This window comes from Hibiscus syriacus, unplaced genomic scaffold (genome assembly GCF_006381635.1).
Source record: "Hibiscus syriacus cultivar Baekdansim isolate YM2019G1 unplaced genomic scaffold, ASM638163v2 tig00111952_pilon, whole genome shotgun sequence".
NCBI lineage: Eukaryota > Viridiplantae > Streptophyta > Magnoliopsida > Malvales > Malvaceae > Hibiscus > Hibiscus syriacus.
In genome coordinates this window covers 848222-873399 of record NW_024063220.1, presented here as the reverse complement: position 1 = coordinate 873399, position 25178 = coordinate 848222, and the positions used below count along the sequence as shown (strand labels likewise).

The 25178-nt window shown below is 35.1% G+C and overlaps 1 pseudogene; it reads left to right on the top strand.

The window, feature by feature from the left end:
- Nucleotides 1–1896: 1896 nt before the first annotated feature.
- LOC120173462 lies at nucleotides 1897–24864 on the top strand (annotated as a pseudogene).
- Nucleotides 24865–25178: the final 314 nt, after the last annotated feature.

The following is a 25178-nucleotide window of genomic DNA, read 5'->3' as shown; positions in this document are numbered from 1 at the left end:
CCAGTTCTTTTACAATGGTTATGCTGTCAAGGGAACTATACTAGTTAATAAAAAGAGAAAATAACTTCAGTGACAAAAAATGCTTTATAATATTAATCAACTTTTTTTTTAATTTGTCAAAATGACCAACTAAATCGCAATGCGATCGATAATTCGCAACGCGATCTTCGGTATCGCAAATTAGTTTCCAGATTCATAATGCGATTCTGACTATCTTATTGTGATTTTTCAAATTCGCGTTGCGATTTTTCGACTATCGCAATGCGAATATGTAAATCGCAATGCGAGTATGACTGTCGCAACGCGATGCTGACTATCGCAATGCGATTTTCAAAGCGCCATTATTATCGCAACGCGTATTTTTTTTCAAATTCCAAACACGAATATTAATATATCGGAACACTGAACCGTCCACAGTGTATCCCGTAATCGCAACTTATAACCTAAAACCCTAAATCACAACTCAGTCTTATCTCCATCTCTCACTCTCTAAGGCAACATCCGTCCTCATCTCCAACAAAATCAGTCCCCATCTTCGGTGAAATCCGTCTATCTCTATCTCTAAGAGCCACCCTCACAATCATTCACGGTTAGAAATGGAAAATCAACCACCGAGAGTTAGTTTTTTTAATTATTTTTATTTTGAAATTTTTGCATTATTATTAGGTTTTTCATATTGAAATTGGTGATAAGTTTACTGGTAATTTCAATAATAGATTAACCATTTCATTTAGATTGTTTATTAAATTCATTCGATTGCTGCCAATACCGCTAAATGTTTAGTCTTTAAACCTGTGAATTTAGTATTTGTCTTTGTTTTGTCTTTTGGTTGAAGTAATGCAATCCATTCAAGTTTCAATTTTAGTATTTGAAATCGAGAATCGCAACGCGAAATGAAAATCGCAACGACAGAATCGCAATGCGATTTTAGTTTCGCATTGCGATTTTAGTTTCGCGTTGCGATTTTCATTTCGCGTTACGATAGTAAAATTCGCGTTGCGATAGTCATTTTCGTGTTACGATTTTCATTTTCGTGTTGTGATTTTAAGTTTCAAAAACTATTCTTCTTCTGTAAATTGAAACTTGAATGAATTACATTACTTCAACAAAAAAACAAAGATAATTACTAAATTTACAGTGTTGCAAATTTAAGTTTAAAGAATAAACTACTACTCTTTATGTTTATTGTTCTTAGTATATCTTCACAGTGTAGTTTTTGGTATATCTAACTTGGTATGTTTATTGTTTTTGTAGAACTTTTATTCGCCTCAATTGACCTTAAGAAATAAATTAAGCCTGGCGAAAACAATTGCGTCGAAGTTTTCACCTGCACAAAGAAAAATATTTGAGGATACTTGCTTCGGGCCATGGCTGAAAGTACAACATCCGGGTGGAGATGCTATATTGACCCATCTGTTTCTTCAAACCATGACTAGAGACTATACAACGTCGTGATGAAGAGATATGGTTTGATTTTCTACCGGCGTATACGTGTTTTGGGCGGAAGAGTTTTGCTTAATCACCGGTCTACGCTTCGGACACGATGATGTAGGTCGGTACACTAGACATATTACCCACCTATCATTGTTATCCCGGGTTTTTCCTGAGTTGTCAATGGAGAAGCCGAATTTACACGTGGAAGACTTAACGAGATTATTGAATAAGAAATATGGTTTTACTCGGATTGATGACGTCGATGTTGTCCGGGTATGCCTTCTAATACTTTTGCATGCCGACTTTTTAGGCAGAGATGCCAGACAACCTATTCCTAATGATCTAATTAAATTGGTAGATGACCTAAATACATGGAACCTGTTTCCGTGGGGTTCGTATCTATGAAAAGCTACATGGAATAAGTTGTCGTCTGCCTTTGATGTTCGAAAAAGTTTGGCGGCGATGGTTCCAAATACACTTTGTCAGGCTTATTTGGGCCTTAAGGTAAGAATTTTATATAATGTTTTTAAAATTATAATTATTATTTAACAATTACTAATGTTTGTTATTATATTGTTTGTAGATTTGGATATTTGAGGCATTTCCCGTCATGCAGACATATGCATTAAAAACTTCTAATGATATTCCTAGGGCTATTTCCTGGAAAAGGAAATGGACCTTCCAGCAATGAGAAGATTTACTACCGTATACGACAATAAATAATGTAAGTTAACACAAATACTACCATATGTTTATAAACAAGTTATTACTAGTACACGTTTAACTTTGTTTGAGCTTTTATATTATTAGGAGTCCAACACCCCATTACAGAGGCTGACACCCACGTAAGCTGAGCTTGTCATTGATTGGTGGCAAGCTAGTAAGCGTTTTTTTGATGGCACGGATGATGAGCAGCCTCCACTTCGAAAGCCATCACCTCACTCAGAGCCATCACCTGATCGACTCGACTATACACCTCCACAACGAGAGCCATCACATATTCTGTCACATCTTCGAGCCTCTTCTCCACCATCACCTCATGATAGGTGACCGGCAAAGATGCCACGATGTTTATCTCTCTGTTCTCCACCTACACCTCCACGGGATGAGTTAGGGGAGTTACGTGATGAGATCAATGCCTTGCGTGAGGAGGTCGATACTTTACGCGATGACAATGGTGCATGGCGTGTTGAGATGTCTACTTTACGTGGTGAGATAACCGCTCTACGTGAGATAGTAGCATAGTTGCAGAATGAGGTTCATACTCTACACAACGAGGTAAGTTTAATATTTTTCATATTTAACTTAATGATAAATTTACTCGTAATTTCACTTATATTAACCATTTCACTTAGATTACTTAGTAAATTTATTCGGTTGCTGCCAATACTACTAAACTGTTTATTCTTTAACCCTGTGGAGTTAGTATTTGTTTTTGGTTGTCTTTTGGTTGAAGTAATGCAATCCATTCAAGTTTCAATTTGTAGAAGAAGAATAGTTTACTTTCGCAACGCGAAAATGACTATCGCAACGAGAAAATGACTATCGCAACGAGAAAATGATTATCGCAACGAGAAAATGACTATCGCAACGCGAAAATGACTATCGCAACAAAAGAATCGCAATGCGATTCTCTCGTTGCGATAGTCAAATTCGCGTTGCGATAGTCATTTTCGCGTTGCGATAGTCATTCGTGTTGCGATTTTAAGTTTTAGATTCTATTCTTCTTCTACAAATTGAAACTTGAATGAATTGCATTACTTCAACCAAAAGACAAAGACAAATACTAACTTCCCAGTGTTGAAAATTTAAGTTTCAATGATAAACTACTACTCTTTATGTTGTCATTGAACTTGCACTAAACTTATATGTTGTCCTTTTAAATATTTATATAAGTGATTACTCTGGAATGTTTATCTGATGCATTTTGTGAACAATGATAGAATAATGACTTGGGTGAATACCGTGCAAGTTTGAAATATATTGTCTTTGTTTCATGTTTAATATCATGTCTGTTTATTACTGATTTATGTATTAATTTATTTTTAGCGGCCCGCTAAGGTGGATGCTCTACGTCGGATTTTTCTTGCAAGACGGAGTTCAAGAGGCCTCCCCTATCGTTCAAGAGGCCCCTATCATCCCTCAAGAGTCCCTTCCCACCGTTCAAGAGGCCACTGTCATCGTTGAATAGGTCCCTCCCAACATTCTAGAACCTGATTCACGTGGGGTGTGTTATTAGGGGTTGAAGACAATGGCTATTTCGATGGGGGGTAAGTCTTATATTTCTTTTTATATTTCATTTTGATTAATTTTTTTTTAAAATTTATGTAATTCAATAATTTATGTCTTTTTTTGTAAAACAACATATGGGTGTCACGTCTTCTAATAGTAAGGAAATTGAAGAAAAATAAAAATAAAAAAAATACGCGATATACAATTATGCCGATGTCTTTTCACGTAGTTCACTTGAAGAATCAACGACAGGAATCATATGTGTTGGTTAATGGACAAGCTAAACTTTATCCTGTATGGTGGGAGGTCGATAAGGTTAGTATTTATTTTTTTAAATATTTTAAAGGTGTTTATAAATAAGTGCGCAATTTGAATTATTACTTATGATTGTAGGTGTTTATCTCTGTTTTGGAACGTACTCATTGGCTTCTCGTCGAGATTCAGCTCTCATCCCTGAAGACAATAGTATATAACAACATGATAAATTACATATCATTGTTTGATTTGAGAGATATTATTAAGGGATGGAGCTCTCATTTGGCTAAATTCTTGGATGGGATTAATTATTTGACTTATTCTGGAAACAAGAAGCCAAAGAAGTTCAATGTTACAGTTATCAGAGACGAGATCGCGCCACAACAAACGCCGGAAGCCAGAGGGGATTGTGGTCCTCTCGTATGCATGTGCTTGGAGCGTTTGACGACAGGAAGTACACATTTTCTACCTCCCACCGATAGAGATAGAGGTGCAGTAGGCTTGTGGTTTCGGCATTTTATGGCTAGAGCGATATATTCGAGACGCTGCCTACCTGAATCCGCGTTATGAAAGTGTCCATAAACAATTTGTAAGTCAAATGCAAGTGTTGTTAAGTATCTAGAATTCAATAATAATTTGTTGTTTGTTCACTTTTTTTGATTGTTTAATTGATTCTTAAAAGTCTGATTTGTTTAATTGATGAGGAAAATAAGAATTATTATCATTTTTTGCTTGTTTAATTGATTTATAAAAACTGATTTGTAAAAGTTGATTTGTTTAATATTGATGTGTAAATAATTCTTATTTGTGCTTGTTTAATTGATTGAAATATAAAAGTTGATTTGTTGATTTCAATCTGCATCATATTGAAGGCAAAAGACCTGTTGGAGGTACACTTTCGCAACACTAAACTCAAAATCGCAATGCGAAAGACAAAATCACAACGCGAAAGTCAATTCGCGTTGCGATAGTCTAATACGCTTTACGATTTTCTCGTTGCGATAGTCAAATACCCGTTGCGATAATCAAATTCGCGTTGCGATAGTCAAATTCGCGTTGCGATAGTCAAATTCGCGTTGTGATTTTATCGTTGCGATAGTCAAATAGCCGTTGCGATAGCCAAATTCGCGTTGCGATAGACAAATTCGCGTTGCGATTTTTACGTTGCGATAGTCATATTCGTGTTGCGATAGTCAAATTCGCGTTGCGATTTTTGAGTTGCGATAATCAAATTCGCGTTGCGATATTCAAATGAATGTGTAATAAGTGATAATAACTGAACATATCATAGCAATGTTCAAACTCAAGTTACTAATACATGCCTAACTGAAAATGTTAAAAGTTTACACATAAAATACATATAATAGTCAAATTCACGTAGCGATATTCAAATGAATGTGTAATAAGTGATAACAACTGAACAGATCATAACAATGTTCAAACTCAAGTTACTAATACATGCCTAACTGAAAATGTTAAAAGTTTACACATAATACAACGTTTGCATTTAAAAATCACCTAAGTTAATAGTCCCAAAAGGTGAAGCCGGTTGTGATTGAGATTTTGATTTTGATTGCGATTTTGATTGCCTTTTTCTTGACACCATATGAGCTTTGGATTTTGATGAGGATCCATATTTTGGTAGAGGAAAAGATGATTGTGATGGCACTGGTGATCCACATGTCAACCTTGTATGACCACTTTTCTTGCACCGACTACATATCGATCTCTTCTTCTCTTCACCCTTAGACGGTATACGATTGTGACATTTTGGTCGGCCAGGTAGCCTTCTGTCCATGGCTGGTGGCAAAACTGTTTGTAAGTCATCTGGTATGTCACACTCAGAAGGATGTGGAATAGGGTAGATAATCTCGGCATAAGTTTGTTGATATACTTCTATAGTGTAGCAATCCATAGCGTATGCGCTTGAATCATCTTGGTTTAGATGAAGAGCAACTTTTATAACATTCCCACACGGATAACCAGATGTTTGTCATTTCATACAACTACACGTCTTTGCATTTAGATCGACAAGCCCATTTAAGTTATTATCCAGTACTTCAAACAAAGTGTTTGAACATGGTTCAACTCTCCATGACGTGACTTCACAACACGTTTCGTTATCTTTTTTCAGTCCATGGTGTAACACAATGTTCCAATGTTCCTGTAAATTTAAATAAATAATACTTAGTAAAATATATGATAAGTTACGAATTTAAAAAAATAATACCTGCATGGTTTCTTTTCTTGTAGTACCACTGTTGAATAGAGGCTCAAAAAAACTCCATTAACATAGTAATGGGTAATTTCCGGGAATGACGACTTAGAGCGTTGATTGATTCTGCACTATTAGACGTCATGAAACCATATCTTGCTTCAAGTTGATGTACTCTTGACCATCTTTCAAACTCGACATCTTCTAGTGTTTGAGCACACTGAGGCAAAGCACGTCTTAAACAATTTATATGCTTATTAAAATCAACTTCCCGATAAGCTTTTACAGTCTTCCATTATGTCCATTTGTGATTTTTTATACCAGCAGACATTGATTTTAGATTTCTATATAAATGAACACCACAAAGTCCATGAAAAGCATATGGGAAACACCTTCTAACAGCGTTGTCAATTGAGTTTGCCCTATCGGATATGATTGTCAGATTGCTAATAGGACCTATGCAATCCCTAAGATGCCCCATAAATCATATCCATGAATCAGAGGTTTCAGATTTGCCAACCCCGTAAGCTATTGGCAGTATCCCATTGTTAGCATCCATAGCTACTGCTAATAAGTTTACTCTAAGGTATCGACCTTTTAAATGTGCTCCGTCAACTATAATAACTGGGCGCATGCAAGTAATAAACGAACGAATCTACAAAATCATATACACAAGAAATATAATCATTTAAATGTGAAATGCATGTAACTAACAAAAATGAGTCAACAAAATTATATTGATTTACTAACCGCAGCACCAATGGCGATAAACAGCAACTCAAAGCGTCCATCTCTATCTGTTTTGATATGAGTTACCGACCCAAGATTTTTCAGCTTTAAATTATGACAATAAGCCGGCAGTTGGGCAAACGATGCTTCTGGCGACCCCCTCAACAATTCCAAGGCATAACATTTGGCTCTCCAAGCTTGAGAATATGAGATACTAATCTTGAACCGAGCATTCATGTCAGTCATAATTTCATGTCCCCGATATACCCTGCCATTCAAAAACATTAACTCAGCCAGAAAACCACCCAACACCTTTTTGTTTGCCTGTCTATGGTGAGGAAAAACTTGGGTTCTTGAACATGTATGTTTATCAATAAAATTCCTAACTTGAAACATTTCGTAATCTTTTATCCTCTTTGCAATCATACGCCACATACAGTTTTTGTCAATCATACACCTTGTTTCGAAACGATCTTTGCTTGATTTGTTAACTTTTAGCTGATAGCCATCTTCCACACATTTCGTATACAAAGCTATCTTCAAGTCTTCCTTTGTATCAAAACAATCATATTTTTTTATACGAATAATTTTTGTGTAACAATCAACTGCTATTTTTACCAACTCTTCTTCCGGTATCTGATGTAATTCTGGCATATTCTAGTTATACTCCCGTGGCATTTTCTTCGGGGACTTTTCTTCAGGGATTTCTTCTTCTTCTTTTTCTTCTTTAGGGTTATATGAATTACAGAATGGATGTTCAACATGTTCATTCACAGTCGTAACTTCCTCCTCATTATCATCAACAACATCTTCCTCGGCAGCGGCTGTTTCATCATCAAAATTCGGGTATTGATCAATATCAAAATCATTACACGCAGGGTATGTTTCTTATTCTGAAACATCATCAAAATCCAAGTATTGACCAAGATCAAAGTCCGGGTATTGACCAAGATCAAATTTCGAATACCAACTAGTACTCACAATTTTTTTATTGGCCCATCATCGTCTAACTGGGTAAACTTTACCTTTTCTCTGATAAGATAGCCTAAATCCACTTAAGGGCTCTAAATTCAATTTATTTGCAACACGTAACATTAGAGTTTCATAAGTTAACTTTTTTAATGACAATTTTAGTTGAAGATTCATGGGTAAATGCATATATTGTAAAACACCATGAACATTCTCTCATGACCCTCCAAACACACAAATCTATCCAAACATGATCAACATTAGATGATTTTATTATTTTAAATTAATTTACTAAACAAACGAGCTGCGAAACTAAAACCTGTTGCCGGATGGGGAAGGATGTCGTTGGATATAAGAACGGATGTCGCCGGAGAGAGTGATAGATGGAGATAGAATGAGTTGCGATTTAGGGATTTAGGTTATGAGTTACTTCTGCTGCGTAGTTATATACCCAAAACATTTGTGTTGCGAAACTAAAACCTGTTGCAAATTTGAAATTCAGTGTTGCGACAGTCAAAATCGCGTTGCGATAGTCAGAATCGCATTGCGATAGTCAGAATCGCATTGTGATTTACATATTCGCATTGCGATTTACATATTCGCATTGCGATTTACATATTTGCATTGCGATTTACATATTCGCATTGCGATAGTCGGAAAATCGCAACGCGAATTTGGAAAATCGCAATGCGATAGTCAGAATCGCGTTGTGAATCTAGAAACTGATTTGCGATACTGGAGAACGCGTTGCGAATTATCGATCGCATTGCGATTTAGTTGATCATTTTGGCAAATCCAAAAAAAGTTGGTTAAAATGGTATATTATAAGGCATTTTTGGTCACTGAAGTTATTTTCTCTAATAAAAAAGGTAAAATCCTCAGTTTGAGGAATTATAAAAAAAAAAAAAAAACTTGAATTTTTCGTTATAATTAGAGCCATGCTCCATTTCAGAAGTCTCTTCCTGACATGAGAAGCAATGGTTAGTTATTTGCTGGAGTATATCTTGAAGTAGAAAATACTGGTTAATTTATTGCAGAACAGAATGTTTAAAAATTGTAAGGGGAGTGGAGCTGAGGAAAAACATTGGACGTTTTAGCCTGTTTCAATTGGTTGTAACTGATATCACATCGGATAATCTAGTTTTGTGTTTCCAATCGAATACTGTTTGAAAACAAAATTGAGGACACTTAAAACGAGAACCGTACCCCGTTTGGAAAGTCCATTTGAAAATCGATAACACTCAAACTAGAATTAGTCATCTGGAAAGTTCCTTCTTGAAATGAGAAGCAATAGTTGGTTATTTCTGTGTGCTTTTTGAAAGCTGCATGCATGTAGTAACATTTATTCCAAAATATTTTAGCTTCCACCCCAAACAATAAAGTTCGGGATTCCATGATTAAAGTTAGGCCAGATTCGAATCTATCAAATATCTGCACAAGAATTCGCTGGAAGTAGTTGCAACCAGGTACTTGCCATTGTTCCATTCATAATTTATGTTTAATATATTTGTATATCATCTGTTTTTTCTGTAAATCCTTGAGTAATAAGTAACAAGTTTTTAGATAGATAATATTAGAATAATCAATAGAGATATTTTAGGAAGACTTTTCATCTCTTAGTAGTTTACTAGGCTAAGGGAGCTATTTTCCCAATTATGTCATGAGTTTTTTTCTATTTAAACTCAGTTCTTTACCTAATGAATGAACAGAAAATTTTATTAAATATAGTCTCTTGAATGTTTCATGGTATCTGAGCTTGGTTAAATATCCATTAACACCATGGTTAAAACAACCTTTGCTGGAGATAAGAAAACCAACAACCAAACTGAAGTAGAAAGCTCTGCCGTTGGAACGACTACCGAGAGTGCAATGACTCGAGGGACAGAAGCTTCTCACCTCTCTTTTCAGCTGACATCTCACAAGCTGAGTGGCCAGAATTACCTCGAATGGTCAATCCGTGAAGTTAGCAATTTATGGGCACGGAAAGTTGGGCCATTTAACTGAAGTCAAGCAACAACAGGTGGGTGTACCAAAGATCCATAGGTAAACCTTTTCTTACTTCTTGAGTTAAATGGCCCATCATGCTGTGCCTACAACCATTCGAGGTAATTCTTGCCGATGTCGGCTGAAAAGAGAGGTGAGACATCTAGCAACATTAGTTTCTTCTTTTACTCTGTCACCACTTTGAGCCTGATCTTTGGAGCATTATTGGAAATGTAAATATGTGTGTGTGTGGTATTTTTTTAAGGGGAATGCTTCATTGAAGTGTGAACCATAGCTGCAGAATATGAAGGTTGCCAACTCTTGCTTCTTTAGTAATTGCAATTAAGATTTAAAAACATGTCCGGAAGTGTGCAAAAAAATGGAGCTATGTGTCTGTGCTCGATCCCAAAATCAGGAAGGCATGCCCATTCCCTGTTGTTGGATCATTTCAGTGCTTGTGTGTCCAACCTGATTTGTGGGCATATATCCCCTACTCTTATGCCTATGAATTCACAACTTTTTAAGTTCTTTAACATCCCTAAAACTTACCAGGATATCATTAGATTGTGGTTTAGAAGTTTAGGGCATGACTGAAGAGGTATCAGCCTGTTATTGTTGCTCAAATCAGTCTTCCAGCTGTAGTGAAAATTACCCACACTGTTATAAGCCAATTCGCAATTATAGATATAACATTTCTTTTATGTCTGGCATTGTTTTGAAGAGATGATTTACCCACCCGAAGAAATATATGCCTTGGAGCAGTTATTGTTTTTCTTTGCTGCACTTGTGAGCGATATATTTTTTGTAATCACATACAGCAATCAACCAAAGAGAACTTCTTTTTCAAGGAATTTGATTTTTCTCCTTGGCTATGGAGGTGTCCCAGATGGTTTTTTATGGACATATTGAAGAATGCTTTAGAAGGTTCACAGGGTGCTTTTTCCAACAAAAAAGCAGCTCTTAAAGGTAGTTTTCTTAACTTCTTTGTCCCATAACTTCAGCATTTTCAAATTTGTCCTCTAATTTTTTGTTTTGAAGGCTATACTAGCTTAATGTGCATATGTTAAGAACTCAACCGACATTGAGAACGTTTCATACCGGCGGAGTATTTACAGGAGTACTGCAAATCATGTATGAGCCCCTTTTAATGGAAAAAAAAAATTCTCTGAGGATTGGTTCATCCTACATGCACACGTCTAGTACATCCTGCTTTTTTATGTTATATGAACTTGTATGTAATTTTTGACAGATAAGATATTATACATAAGATGGTTTTGTCCTGTCATTAATAACATAATTATTTTTAGATAATAGTAGATAGAAACAACACTCATAAGGAGTCCTATCAGAACAAAGAAATATAGGCCTGCTTGCCATTCACACCATAATAAATGGAATTTACCGAATAAACCTGCTAGTGGAGGATGTCCTCCTAGAGATAAGAGAGAGATCTTAAGAGATCCAAAAAAGGATCTTTTGTGTATAATCCTTTATAATCTCGAATGTTATCAGTTCTGGTATGTAGACCAAATAATAGAATTAAAGACCATTCTATGGAAATGTTTCAGTTGTTCTATTCTTTGTTGGCTTTGACAATCTTCCAGAATTGCTCTACACTTCAGCAATAGTTTTGTCTCTTTGACGCTCCTTTTCTTATCTGCTACCTCTCACTGGTATAATAAGCTTTTGAATCAATCTTCATAACTATCACATGCAGTTGCTCTTAACCGAGGTGGCACGGAGGAACTTGTGGCAAAAATGATTTTATCAGGGATTCCCCTTGATGAGTCGTATTTCCAAAATCAGAAGTCCATAATGTTGAATGAAGAAAGAAAGGGTCTCCTAGTAGGAAAGCTCCCTATAACCGACTCTTATTATTTAATGGGAACTGTTGATCCATCTGGAGTCTTAGAAAGTGATGAAGTCAGCATTATCTTGTAAGGTCTTTTCTTTAATTCTTGTAATTTTGTTTGTGATGGCAACATAAAAAATATAATAACAATTTCTAACTGCATGGCTTAAAGATATCATCATGGAATATGTTTTCTTCAATAGAAATCGAAAAGATTAGTCCCTTAGAGCAACTCTAAAATTAAAGGAATGAGTTTGTCTGATTTAATGCAAAATCTCATAAAGTTTTGCTGTAAATGATAATTAGAGGTTGTATACCTTCAGAGCGATACTTTTACTATTATTGTTGAATATTTTGGGTCCTCTCTGATGATATGTGTAGGGATAGTGGACAGATCTCTGGGAAAGTGCTTGTGTACAGACAACCTGGTGTACATTTTGGAGATGTACATGTGCTGAATGCTAGATATGTGAAAAAGTTAGATGAATACGTAGGGCATGCCAAGTATGCTATTTTCTTTCCTTGTAAAGGCCCGCAGTCTCTGGCGTATGAAATTGCTGGTTGTGATTTTGATGGTGGTATGTTCTTCGTATAAAAAAATTCACAGGTTGGATTCATTTTGAGCTTTTTTTTTCTTCTAGTTGACCAGTGACACGTTCATTTACCTCTATCTACCTTTGGTGCTTCAGCTCTCATTGCTTGAATTGAATGTCTATTAGGTGACTTTTCACCGGTTGTTTTGACCACTGAATTCTAACATGTAGTTCATCTTACCCTTCAGAAAATGAAGAATTTTGTTTTTAAATAGGTTATAATTTTGATGATGTATAGTTACAGACAACAGCAAATTACATACGGTAAATTTCCGGTATTATTTGCATTGCTTTATTTTTAATGTTTTTTGAGACTAGGTTGTACTATCTTCAGTTATTGGATTATTTCAAAGCCAGTGAGCCCTGGGTAGAAAAATGTTCTACCCCTGAAAGGCCTAGTACGCGACCCAGCGACCTTTCGGATGAGGGGTTGGAGAGTGGACTCTTTGATTCGTTCTTGAGAACTAGGTTCCATACAAGGTAATAATTTTACTCTCAAATCAAAATTTGAGGTCCTCATACCCTCTCAAGTCTTTTTCTTACTAGTTGTCTATTTGTTTAATTTAAAAATTAAAATTCATATGATAATATTATTAGTTTGAAGATATGTTATCAATTAAATTTTAATATATAATTATTAAATTAATTAATTTATAAATAAAATTTTAAATATTAACGATTTAAGGGATACTTTTGTTCTTGTAATAATCTAAATTATTAATGTTGTCCTTTATTTTTAAGTATATCAAATTAATCTATGAAATACTCAAATTACATCAATATTATTTTTTATCAATAAACTTCGATATTAAATTAATGTGGTGATTTATTTAAATGATAGTAATAATGGTTGTTGAAAGTTGAGTGATGAATTACAATAATGAAGAGGATGATGATTAAAATGAGTTAATTAAAGGGATTGAAGTGATGTAATATTTAAATGATGAAGGCGCCGATGATTCCCCGCCTGAATCATCCACCTGTGTCGTAGGTTTCCACCTCGACGCGCTAAGGCTCCGTCGTCTCTCCGGTGAGCCCGTCAAGCTATGTGTTGAAGTCTACACTGGACGCATCGGTCGAACCTGCGGCGTCAGCAGTGGGAAGCTGGTGGGTTAAGTTCAGGTTAGTATCGAGTTGGGGGTGTCGCAAGCCACCTCCGAGATGGGTGGATGAAACTCGACAACCGCCCCGAAAAACGCACCGCTAAGCTTCATTTAACGGTCAGAGCCGAACCCGATCCCCCGGTTTGTTTTCCAGTTCGGTGGAGAACCAGAATGTAGCTCGGTCGTGTTTCAAATCCAAGGCAATATTAGACAACCGGTTTTCAGTTGCAAGTTTAGCGTCGACCGATCAAGATCTCGGCAAGTTATTAAGTTCTTCTGTTTCCTTCTGCAATATCAGCATGGTGTATTTTAGTGAGATCTCATGGAGCCTATGCTAAAATGCTCATGCTTTCATATTGTAAAATTTTAATGTTAGTCCTTCTACTGTGAAAATTTAGAATGTTATCGATATACTTTAAATGGCATAATTAGATACTTTATTTTTTATAGTATCATTTGTGTCAACAGTCATTTTCGTCCCATCATTTTTATATTATTATTTATATTATTATTATAATTATTATTAATAAATAATAAATTTTATTATAATAACTAATTACAAACAGAACCCGGAAGCCCAGATCCATAAGTTCAACACAGTTCAGACTCGACCCAGATGACTCAACAGGATCTAAACCCGATTAGGGTTTTCAACATCTTCTCCAGCCGTCAATGTTATCAACCGTTGGATCCGGAGAGATCCAACGATCCATATCCAATCTAGCATAAACTCTAGGGTTCACCAACCCTAGAGCTATTCCGGCCGCCGCCTCCAGGTGTTCTAACCAATGACTGCCACGCCGCACCGAAGACTCCAGAAGAAGCAAAACTAGCCGCATACCTCTTTGCATTATGGTGAGTCACCATCGTAGATCCGGTGACTCACCAAACAAGCAGTACCACTGGAGGCCTATAAAAAGCCTTGACGAACCTGCAAAGAAAAGACACGGAGAGAAGCAACAGACGACAGAGAGAAACGAACAAAGGAAGGAAAAGAAATGAGAAGAGATCTTACATCCGTTGAATCTCAAACATCATCGGAAAAGGGTAAAATCTCAGATCTAGTCCGATTGACTAGCTTTTAGCGAAAAAGAAGCTTGGATTTGGGACGAGGAAAAGTCGATCCACGATTTGAGCTATTTTTATTTTTTCGGACTACCGTGAATAGTGATCGGCGATGAATAGTGAGTGAAATAGTGACCGAAAGAGTGAAGTGAATAGTGCCAGTCGGTGGTCGACCGGTGATCGGCTCTCCCTCCGGTGAGGGAGTTTAGAGAGAAGTGAGAGCTTCTCTCTCTAGCAAAATTGAGAAAATGAGAAGAATTGACAATTTTGGGCCAAATTTGGGGTATTTATACCCTTCTCAAAACTACGTCGTTTTGGGTAGGGACTATCTGGGTAATTCGAAGATGGGTAAATCATGCTCGTGGTTCTTTCAATGTTGTAAGCTTTGTAATTTAGCCACTGAAATCAGGTTTATGTGAATTTTTAATTCTGTTTTCGCATTTTATTTATTTTTATTTTAGTCATTACCCGTATATTTACATATATTTAAGGTAAATATTAATATTAGTCCTTATAATTTTGATAAATTATATTTTAATCTAAAAAAGTAATTAAAATAAATTACATTTTTAGTAACTAGTTTTTATAATATTTCGAATTAGGATTATCATTTTTATTATTTTTTAATTTAATCCTTTAGTTTTAAAATAATAATTTTAAATATTATTTTTAGAATTATTTACTATTATAGTACTTTGCATATTAAGTATTTATTAATAGTAACCTAAAATTTAATTTTTTTTATAATTTAATCATTATAGTTATTACATGTATTTGGGTTATTTTATTTTATACAATAAATTATAAAATATTTCCCTAACTTATTAGGAATTTATTTTAAATGATTTGTTGGTATAAAATAATATCCTTAATATTTTTATGGGATCATAAATTGAAATTAAATACCAATTTGTTAATTTATTGCAAAGACATTAATTAATAAACAAGGTACCAATTTTGGTGTTGTGGGGGTGATAATCCTTCCCCACACGTAACCGACTCCCGAACTCATTTTTTGGTAAGCAAACCCTTTTTGTGTTATTTTAATAATATTTTTAAAATATTTATTAAAATAACATAGCATTTTTTTGTGACCAATCACACCTCAATAAATGATTGGTGGTGATTCTTCAAAATTGTGTTTTATCTTATGCAAGAAGAAAAACACTTACTTTTTCGAGACGAGATTTAGAAAATGACACTTGTTTTCGCCGGGCGAATACCGTCTCGACAGCTTGGCGACTCCACTGGGGACAAATTTTTTATAGAGAGTCAAGCCACTAGTTTATTAATTAATTGTCTTTGTAATAAAATTAAATTTGTTTTAATTTCGTTTTTTATCCTTTGATTATTTTAATGACCATTTTGGTATAAATAGTTGTACTAACTTGTTTGTTAATATTTTCAAATTTAATTGTGTCTTTAAATTTAAATAATAAATTTGTGTATTGTACATTATTTATTTATTTTTATGTTTTTCCTCACCCACTGAGCATTGCATTATCATGACATGAGCTAAAACCCCGCTCTTATCCTATTTAGTATGAATGAGAAACTACTCCCTCATGTGGTTTTCACCTCCGTATGGGATAGGGGACCATTCCTTGAGCTCACACTTTATGTTCCTCATGTGGTTTTCACCTCCGTATGGACATAAGGAAGTGTGTTCCTTCGAATTGAACTCAATATAAAAGTTTGTAATGGACCAGGATTGAGGGTTTGGTAGCCCAAGGGGGCACCAACAAAGGATAATTTGATGACCCTTTTACCTTAAATCCAAACCCATCATATAATAAACCTAGAATTGGAGTCTAGGCAGAGTCTAACCCAAAAAGAGTCTCGTAAGGTTAGCACACAAGGAAAAGTTTGTTGAGTCTTTTAATTTACGTAATATTTACTTTATTTCTCCACACAAAGCATGGAACTAGATTGCATCAGGTTAGGATTTTTATGATATTACTACATAATTTTTCTTTGTTTGTTTTTCTATCATTTTCATTATGCATTACATTTTTCATACCATGGTGTTGATTCATGATTGATGTTCATATAGAAGGCTAGAAATATAGAACGAAGAGTTCTACATGAAGTAGAAAACAATACAGATGTATCTGTAATATGTTTAAAACTCTGTTTTAGTATAAAAATTATTCTAAGGAATCATTCCAATGTCAACAACTGGCATTTTGCATTTTGCATCTTACATATGCATATGATTTTTTACATTGCATTTTAGTCATATTTATCATATTCATTAATAAAACATCCATATTTATTAAAAGGGTTTTTTTTGTTTTTCCGAAGAATACTGGACACCTTTAAGCATCCATACAGTACTAGAAAAAAGGTAATGGATGATAAAATTGCCCAAATCAAAAGAGCTCAGCTTGAAACGCAAGAGAGCTTCAGGAAATGTCAACAACTTACCTATTGCCTCTATAAACCAACAACAAGATGAAGATGTTCCGAATTTTGATCAAGAAGGCAAAAAAAAAGTCAAACAAACAATGGAAACAAATAACAGAAGAAATAAGGGTTATAAAAGAGGGCCCTAGCATGTATGGAATTAGAAGCAAGAGAACTCAGTTTGGTTCCAGACTTGGTTATTCCACATAAATTCAAGATGCCTGATTTTGAAAAATATGATGGCACCAGTTGTCCGTTAATCCACCTGAGAATGTTTTGCAGAAAAATGGAAGGATGCCTAAATTTTAATGATTTATTAATTCACTCATTCCATGATAGTCTTGTTGGACCAGCAGTAGTATGGTACAATTATTTGGATCGAGACCAGATCAAGAGATGGGTCGATCTTGCCGATGCATTTTTGGGACAATATCGATAAGTTAAAAGCATAGCTCCCAAACGTAAGGATCTTCAAGAAATAAGGATTAAAGCCAAAGAAGGATTTAAAGAATATGCCTTAAGATGGAGAGAAGTGGCAGCACAAGTTCAACCTCCCATGATAGAAGAAGAGATATCATATATGTTTCATGATTCCCTTTCAGCTCATTTCTATGAGTTAATGCTCACAAGTTCAAAGGATGGATTCAAGTATCTTGTGATAAGTGGAGAATTAATTAAAAATGAAATCAGAGAAGGAAACTTACAAGTCATATCCAAAAGCCCACCTGATCAAAAGGCAAAAGCTGATGATGTGAATGAATGTCACATCCAGAGTCCCCGCAACCATAAAAGAGAAAAAGCAATTAGTGGTTCGAACTAACCAAAGAAAATTCCACGATCAAGACATACTTTGAAGGTATTCCAAACTTCTATCTCAGATCTATACCCTTATTTGATTAAAGGTCAATACATCACAGCGAGGCCAACGAAAGTGTCACCAAAATCTTCTGCTCATAGCTATAATAAGGATAGTGTTTATGATTTCTATTTGGGGGTATCTGGGCATTCTACAGGGAATTGTAGACCACTGTTAAAGGAGATAAAAATGCTTATTGACAATGGGACATTAACACAAGAATTGGTGGAACAATGGATGACAAACTTAAGCGGGTCATCAAAGCATGATTAAGTCAATTGTCATCACATTGGATGAATAATACGACATCTTGATAAAAGAATAGATCATTTCGTTAATCATGGAGCTTTATCTTATTTTGTAGCATCTTGTTTGGACATGTTTTTTGTTCCTTTCTTTGCCTCTTTTGTAATAAAAAATGTGCTACTTTTAAGGTTATGAGCATTGAATCAATTTTGAAATCTTGAAATTCTTTGAGTATCATTAGATTAAAAGCTATTTACGATTGGAGTTATAATTCTTTGGTAAAAGTATCAAAATTGAATACCAAGAAAAAAAGACCCTGACCTTAGCTCAGAAGAAATGCATCCCCCCAAATATTACATTTCCACAAATATGAGAGAGCTTTCTCCAATGTAAGGAATTAAACAAAAGGTTTGGTATTGATATTTATAAGCATACAACGTGGGGCATCTTTTGTGACATTGCAAAGCTAGCTATATTACTTTTCTATTGATGAGGTTCGACGATGAAACTTTGACAAATCTAGTCTAAAGTTAGTTGCCGGTGAATTGAAATTTGGTAATGAGATTTTCTGACTTTCACCTAACACGTAGACTATAACATGTTCTCTGTAAAACTAAGAGTCATATATTCAATAAAAGCTGAGCTATTCCACTAAGGCAATTGGTTCTAGAGGAAACTCAAAAGCCCCGACTTTATGAATAGATTATGTTCAAAATATGGCATTGTTCGGGTACCTGGCAGTTTGGTGTTTGCTCCATTGTGATTGTCAAGTTGAAGACTTTGTGATAAGATGAACCATTCAGCTATCCCAATGTAGGCTAATGTCAATAAAGCTGAATTCAGCTAGCCAAAAGAAGTTGTTATAAAGAAAGTGAAATAATAACTGTTATAGTCTATTTCACACATATGCACACAAAAATCTCGTTACTAGATTGATGTTTTCACACTGCTTTGAATAAAATCAAAGATTTCAGAGAATTGAAATGGAAGTATTTTAGAAGGTCTAGTAATTGTTATCCTAGATTGTGTCATTTTGAACGCATCCGGTTAAAGATACCAAGTTAAGAAAGTGATGTATGTGACAATGTTCACAAAAGAGTGAGAGAAAAGTGACATCTTCACTAAGATGTAACCATAGAAAATAGGGAAGCCAACCTAAAACTAACATCTCAATCTTGATACTTGTCAAACAACTATAACTCTGAAATGGTAAAAGTTGATCATTCTTTCGATATTCTTTGAATTCATGCTTATGATTTAATTCTATTGTGAATTTGTAAGGGTTAATATTTTACAAAATTCTTTCATTCTTTGATAAGAAAGGAGGAAAAACATTTTCAAACAGGATGGTCTCAAATAAAAAAAAATCTTGAAGCAAGTTTATGCCTATTATACTCTTGTTGAGAAGGAGAATGAGCAAGGCCAGAATAATGAAACTTTTCATATTTCTGAAAGCAAGTGGCCTGAGAAATCAAAAATTTGAAGAAACAAAACCATTCCCTTTGGGGCAAAAAGTCAAGAAGAAGATGATCACCTTATTCAGAAGAGGCATATATCTCAGATATTTCTGTCAGAAGGATTGAACACTTTTTAAGTTTTTGACAACATGAAGATAATCCCTCGAGTTACTTGACAACAATGTTGTTTAGTAACACCTGAATGAGAACATTCAAGATTAAGAGATTCGGCACTAAGAGAGCCACGAGTACCCACAATGAGGCATTATCAAAATTGGACCTTGTGAAGATCATGAGATTTAAATCCAATGAACATTGAGAGTGAACCTTACAACTTAGAATGTTGGGATATTTTGAAGGTTCATTTCAACCAGAAATAATGAGGGGCATTTTGAAGGCCCATATTATCTATGATTGGGGTATCTTGAAGACTCACATCCTCATGAAAAGGTTGGGATATTTTGAAAGTCAATTTCAACTAGAAATATAATGTTGGGACATTTTGAAGGCACATTTTAGACAGAAATGATCCATGTGGGGCATTTTGAAAGCTCATAACAACAAGAAGAAAATATTGGGGCATACTGAAAGCCCATTTCAATCAGAAATAGGAATGTTGACCCATTTTGAATGTTCGTATTAGCAAATGTTGGAGCATGCTAAAGGCCCATATCATCTTGTGTCAAGATCATTGAATTGAGCAAATATTTCCAATGAGACAAAAAGGTATGAAGAATAAAAATGGCGAAACAGTGACAGTGGAGCTGACTATACATAATTTTTTTGTTCATCGGTAGTTGCATTATTCTGGTGATTTGATACTGGCAGTTAAAATATTCCACTTGTAGTCTCACTGAGCTTTGTTCTTAAAAAATGTCCTACAAAAGCTCTAAACGCTATGCAAAGAGCTTCACTCACAAGAAATCTGGGCAGAAGCCACAGGAAATAATAAATGTGTTATCAAATGTTTTACGAAAATCTGGGCAGAAGCTACAAGAAATGATGAATGTGTTGTCAATTGTTTTACGGACCAGTGATTATGGTGTTGAACCAATGTTGCGATCATATGATGTTTCCATTTATTGACCTAAAATAAGTTTATCTTCTTCAAACCTAACGTTAGAAGTGAGAAATGATGAAGATTTATTTTCATGGGAAAGGGAGCTGAAATTTTAACAACAAGAAACTAGTAGAGCCAACTAAGGTTGAACAATAGGTTGTTGTTAAGCATCTCGACATGATATGATCTAAATGGCTTTGTTCGAGATCCAATTAGATATGGAGACATGAAAGGAATTAGGATAAATCCTTCTTGTGATGTGTTTCAAGAGTCAAATAAGAATAGAAATTGCTCTCCTAATTAATCTCTAATGAGTTTGGCATATATATATATATACATTCTTCAAAGATGATAGATTCTCTTTTCAAAGATGAAAGTTTTATTGAATTTCTACACAAGCCCAAGCAAAGAAAGTCGGTGTTATCAAAGCTAAAATGGGGGCATCAAGGTCATAATTCTGACTACAGTAAGAGTTCAATGAATGAAACTTTTTTTTCTGAGACTTTAATGCAAATGAAGCAAAGAAAACACAAAGATTTCTCTTCCAAAAAAGAGAATATCAGTTTGAAATGACATCTTGACTAAGTGACGGAAGACTAACTTCGCCACTTTGAAGTCAAATAAAAATTGCATCATTGCATACATTTTAGGCATAAATAGAATCATGATATTTATAAATGCATCATTTGTTGATATTTTAGGAAACAAAAATCCTTAGATAATCGACGTCCTCATCACGAAGGAACCGTGTTATCTTAAATATCTTAAAGATGGCCAGATGTCCTCATCACGAAGGAACAATGTCATCTACCAATCAGAAATCCTAATCACGAAGGAGCTGTATCATCCTTAAATAACCAGACGTCCTCATCACGAAGGAAAAGGGTTATCTCAAATATCTTAAAGATGGCCAGATGTCCTCATCACGAAGGAACAATGTCATCTACCAATCAAAACTCCTCATCACGAAGGAGTCGCGTCATCCTTAGATAACCAGGCGTCCTCATCACGAAGGAACCGTGTTATCAAATATCTTAAAGATGGCCAGATGTCCTCATAACGAAGGAATAATGCCATCTACCAGTCAGAAATCCTCGTCACGAAAGAGTTACATCATCCTTAGATAACCAGACGTCCTTATAAAAAAAAAACCGTGTTATCTCAAATATCTTAAAGATGGCCAGATGTCCTCATCACGAAGGAACAATGTCATCTACCAATAATAACTCCTCATCACGAATAAGTCGCGTCATCTTTAGATAACCAGATGTCCTCATCACGAAGAAACCGTGTTATCTCAAATATCCTAACGATGGCTAGATGTCCTCATCACAAATGGATCGTGTTATCTCAAATATCCTAAAGATGGCCAGATGTCCTCATCACGAAGGAATCGTGTTATCTCAAATATCTTAAAGATGACCAGATGTGCTCATCACGAAGGACCCGTGTTATCTCAAATATCTTAAAGATGGCCAGATGTCCTCATCACGAAAGGAACCGTGTTATCTCAAATATCTTAAAGATGGCCAGATATCCTCATCACGAAAGAACAATGTCATCTACCAATCAGAACTCCTCATCACGAAGGAGCTGCTTCATCCTTAGATAACCAGACGCCCTCATCACGAAGGAACCGTGTTATCTCAAATATCTTAAAGATGGCCAGATGTTCTTATCATGAAGGAACAATGTCAACAACCAATCAGAACTCCTCATCATGAAGGAGTCACGTCATCCTTAGATAACCACACCTCCTCATCACGAAAGAACTATGTTATCTCAAATATCTTAAATATGGCCAGATGTCCTCATCACGAAGGAACAATGTCATCTACCAATCAAAACTCCTCATCACGAAGGAGTCGTGTCATCCTTAGATAACTAGACGTCCTCATCAAGAAGGAACCGTGTTATCACTATTTATCTCTAAACATGACCAAATATCCTCATCACGAAGGAACAATGTCATACACCAGTTTGATTTCCCTTAAATGAAGCGGCTTTTTTTTATCAAAACATGAAGTCAACTGGATGAAAATTCTTTGTCATTTGTCTTTATTCTATTCTTGTTAACACAAAAATGAGCAAAGAGGGGCAGCTGTTGACTGTCATTTTCGTCCCGTCCTTTTTATATTATTATTAATAAATAATAAATTTTATTAAAATAACTAATTAAAAACAGAACTCGGAGGCCCAGATCCAGAAGCCCAACACAGTCCAGACCCGACCCAGATGACCTAGCAAGATCCAAACCCAATTAGGGTTTTCAACATCTTCACCAGCCGTCAACGCTATCAACTATTGGATCCGGAGAGATCCAACGGTCCAGATCCAATCTAGCATAAACTCTAGGGTTCACCAACCCTAGAGCTATTCTGGCCGCCGCCTCCAGGTGTTCCAACCAGTGACTGTCACGCTGCACCGAAGACTCCAGAAGAAGCAAAACTAGCCGCACACCTCTTTGCTCTATGGTGAGTCACCATCGTAGATCCGGTGACTCATCGAACAAGTAGCACCAGTGGAGGCCTATAAAAAGCATTGACGAACCTGTAAAGAAAAGACACGGAGAGAAGCAACGGACGACAGAGAGAAACGAACAAAGGAAGCAAAAGAAAGGAAAAGAGATCTTACCTCCTTTGAAGCTCAAACATCATTGGAAAAGTGATTTTACCGAAGGTAAAATCTCAGATCTAGTCCGATTGACTAGCTTTTAGTGAAAAAGAAGCTTGGATTTGGGACGAGGTAAAGCCGATCCACAATTTAAGCTATTTTTATTTTTTCGGGCTATCGTGAATAGTAACCGATAGTGAATAGTGACCGAAATAGTGACATGAATAGTACTGACCGACTTTCCCTCTAGTAAGGGAGTTTAGAGAGAAGTGATTGCTTCTCTCTCCTTAGAGATAGAAGCAAAATTGAGAAAATAAGAAGAATTGGTCATTTTGGGCCAATTTTGGTGTATTTATACCCTCCTCAAAACTATGTCGTTTATGGGAGGGACTATATGGGTAATTCGAAGATGGGTAAATCATGCTCGTGGTCCTTGCAATGTTGTAAGCTTTTTAATTTAGCCACTGAAATCAGGTTTCTGTGAATTGTAATTCTGTTTTCGCATTTTATTTATTTTTATTTTAGTCACTACCCGTATATTTACATATATTTAAGGTAAATATTAATATTAGTCCTTATAATTTTGATAAATTATATTTTAATCTAAAAAGTAATTAGAATAAATTACATTTTTAGTAACTAGTTTTTATAATATTTCGAATTAGGATTATCATTTTTATTATTTTTTAATTTAATCCTTTAGTTTTAAAATAATAATTTTAAATATTATTTTTAGAATTATTTACTATTATAGTACTTTGCATATTAAGTATTTATTAATAGTAACCTAATTTTTTTTTTATAATTTAATCATTATAGTTATTACATGTAATTGGGTTATTTTATTTTATACAATAAATTATAAAATATTTCCCTAACTTATTAGGGATTTATTTTAAATGATTTGTTGGTATAAAATAATATCCTTAATATTTTTATGTGATCAGAAATTGAAATTAAATACAAATTTGTTAATTTATTGCAAAGACATTAATTAATAAATAAGGTATCAATTTTGGGCGTTGTGGGGGTGATAATCATTCCCCACACGTAACCAACTCCCGAACTTATTTTCTGGTAAGCAGACCCTTTTTGTGTTATTTTAATAATATTTTTATAATTTTTATTAAAATAACATAGCATTTTTGGTGACCAATCACACCTCAATAAATGATTGGTGGAGACTCTTCAAAATTATGTTTTATCTTATGCTAGAAGAAAAACACTTACTTTTTTGAGATGAGATTTAGAAAACAACGACACTTATTTTCGACGGGCGAATACCGTCTCGACAATTTGTTAGTCCAAATAATCAACGAATTTTTTTCGAAAATGTTGTTGACTTCAAATTTTCTCTTTAAAAACATCCTTCTAATTCATCATGCTAATACATATTTTTGTGTTAAAACGAGTATTTTTAAGAGAAAATCTACAATTTGAAACGAAAGGTAATAGTATTAACTATTTATTTTTATAATGTATTAATATATTGTTGTGTTCTATTAATACATCGGATATAACTAGTTAAGCCTATATGTATATTACTTTATCTAATTGTGAATGGTTAAATCAGATATCTCCCACCAGATTTTTCCAACAAGAATATAGGATGCATGATGAGGACATTAGCAGGAGAAAAGGAAAAGCAAGGAAGGGAAAGGATGGATGGTAATGATTTACGATCTGTCCGGTTCTCCTGTTGCGGCTACCTCGATGATCACTCCATTCGTACCCTCCCCCGGGACAGATTGTGTTTCGAGTTCAAATCCCGGCTCGTGGTTAATACTCCGCCCTGACAGCTTCTCCGTCAGTAGTTGGAAACCGTGGGGTCGTCTCGAGGCATTGTGAGAAAGGGGGCCTGTCAGACGGCTTAAGTTATAAATTCGAGCTCATCACCGAGGATGGACCGAGCAATGGCATCCCTATTGACGAAGCCACAATAAATGTGAAAAGGGGTGGCTTGTTTTGTATAGATAGGAAAGTATCAAAACTGAATTCTTTGACATGACGACGTTAAGGTCACCGGTTAAAGGATTCGTTATGGGTTCGACGGTAGAAAGCGAAGGAAAAGTTAGCAAACCTATGGTACAATTTGGGATACAACATGTTA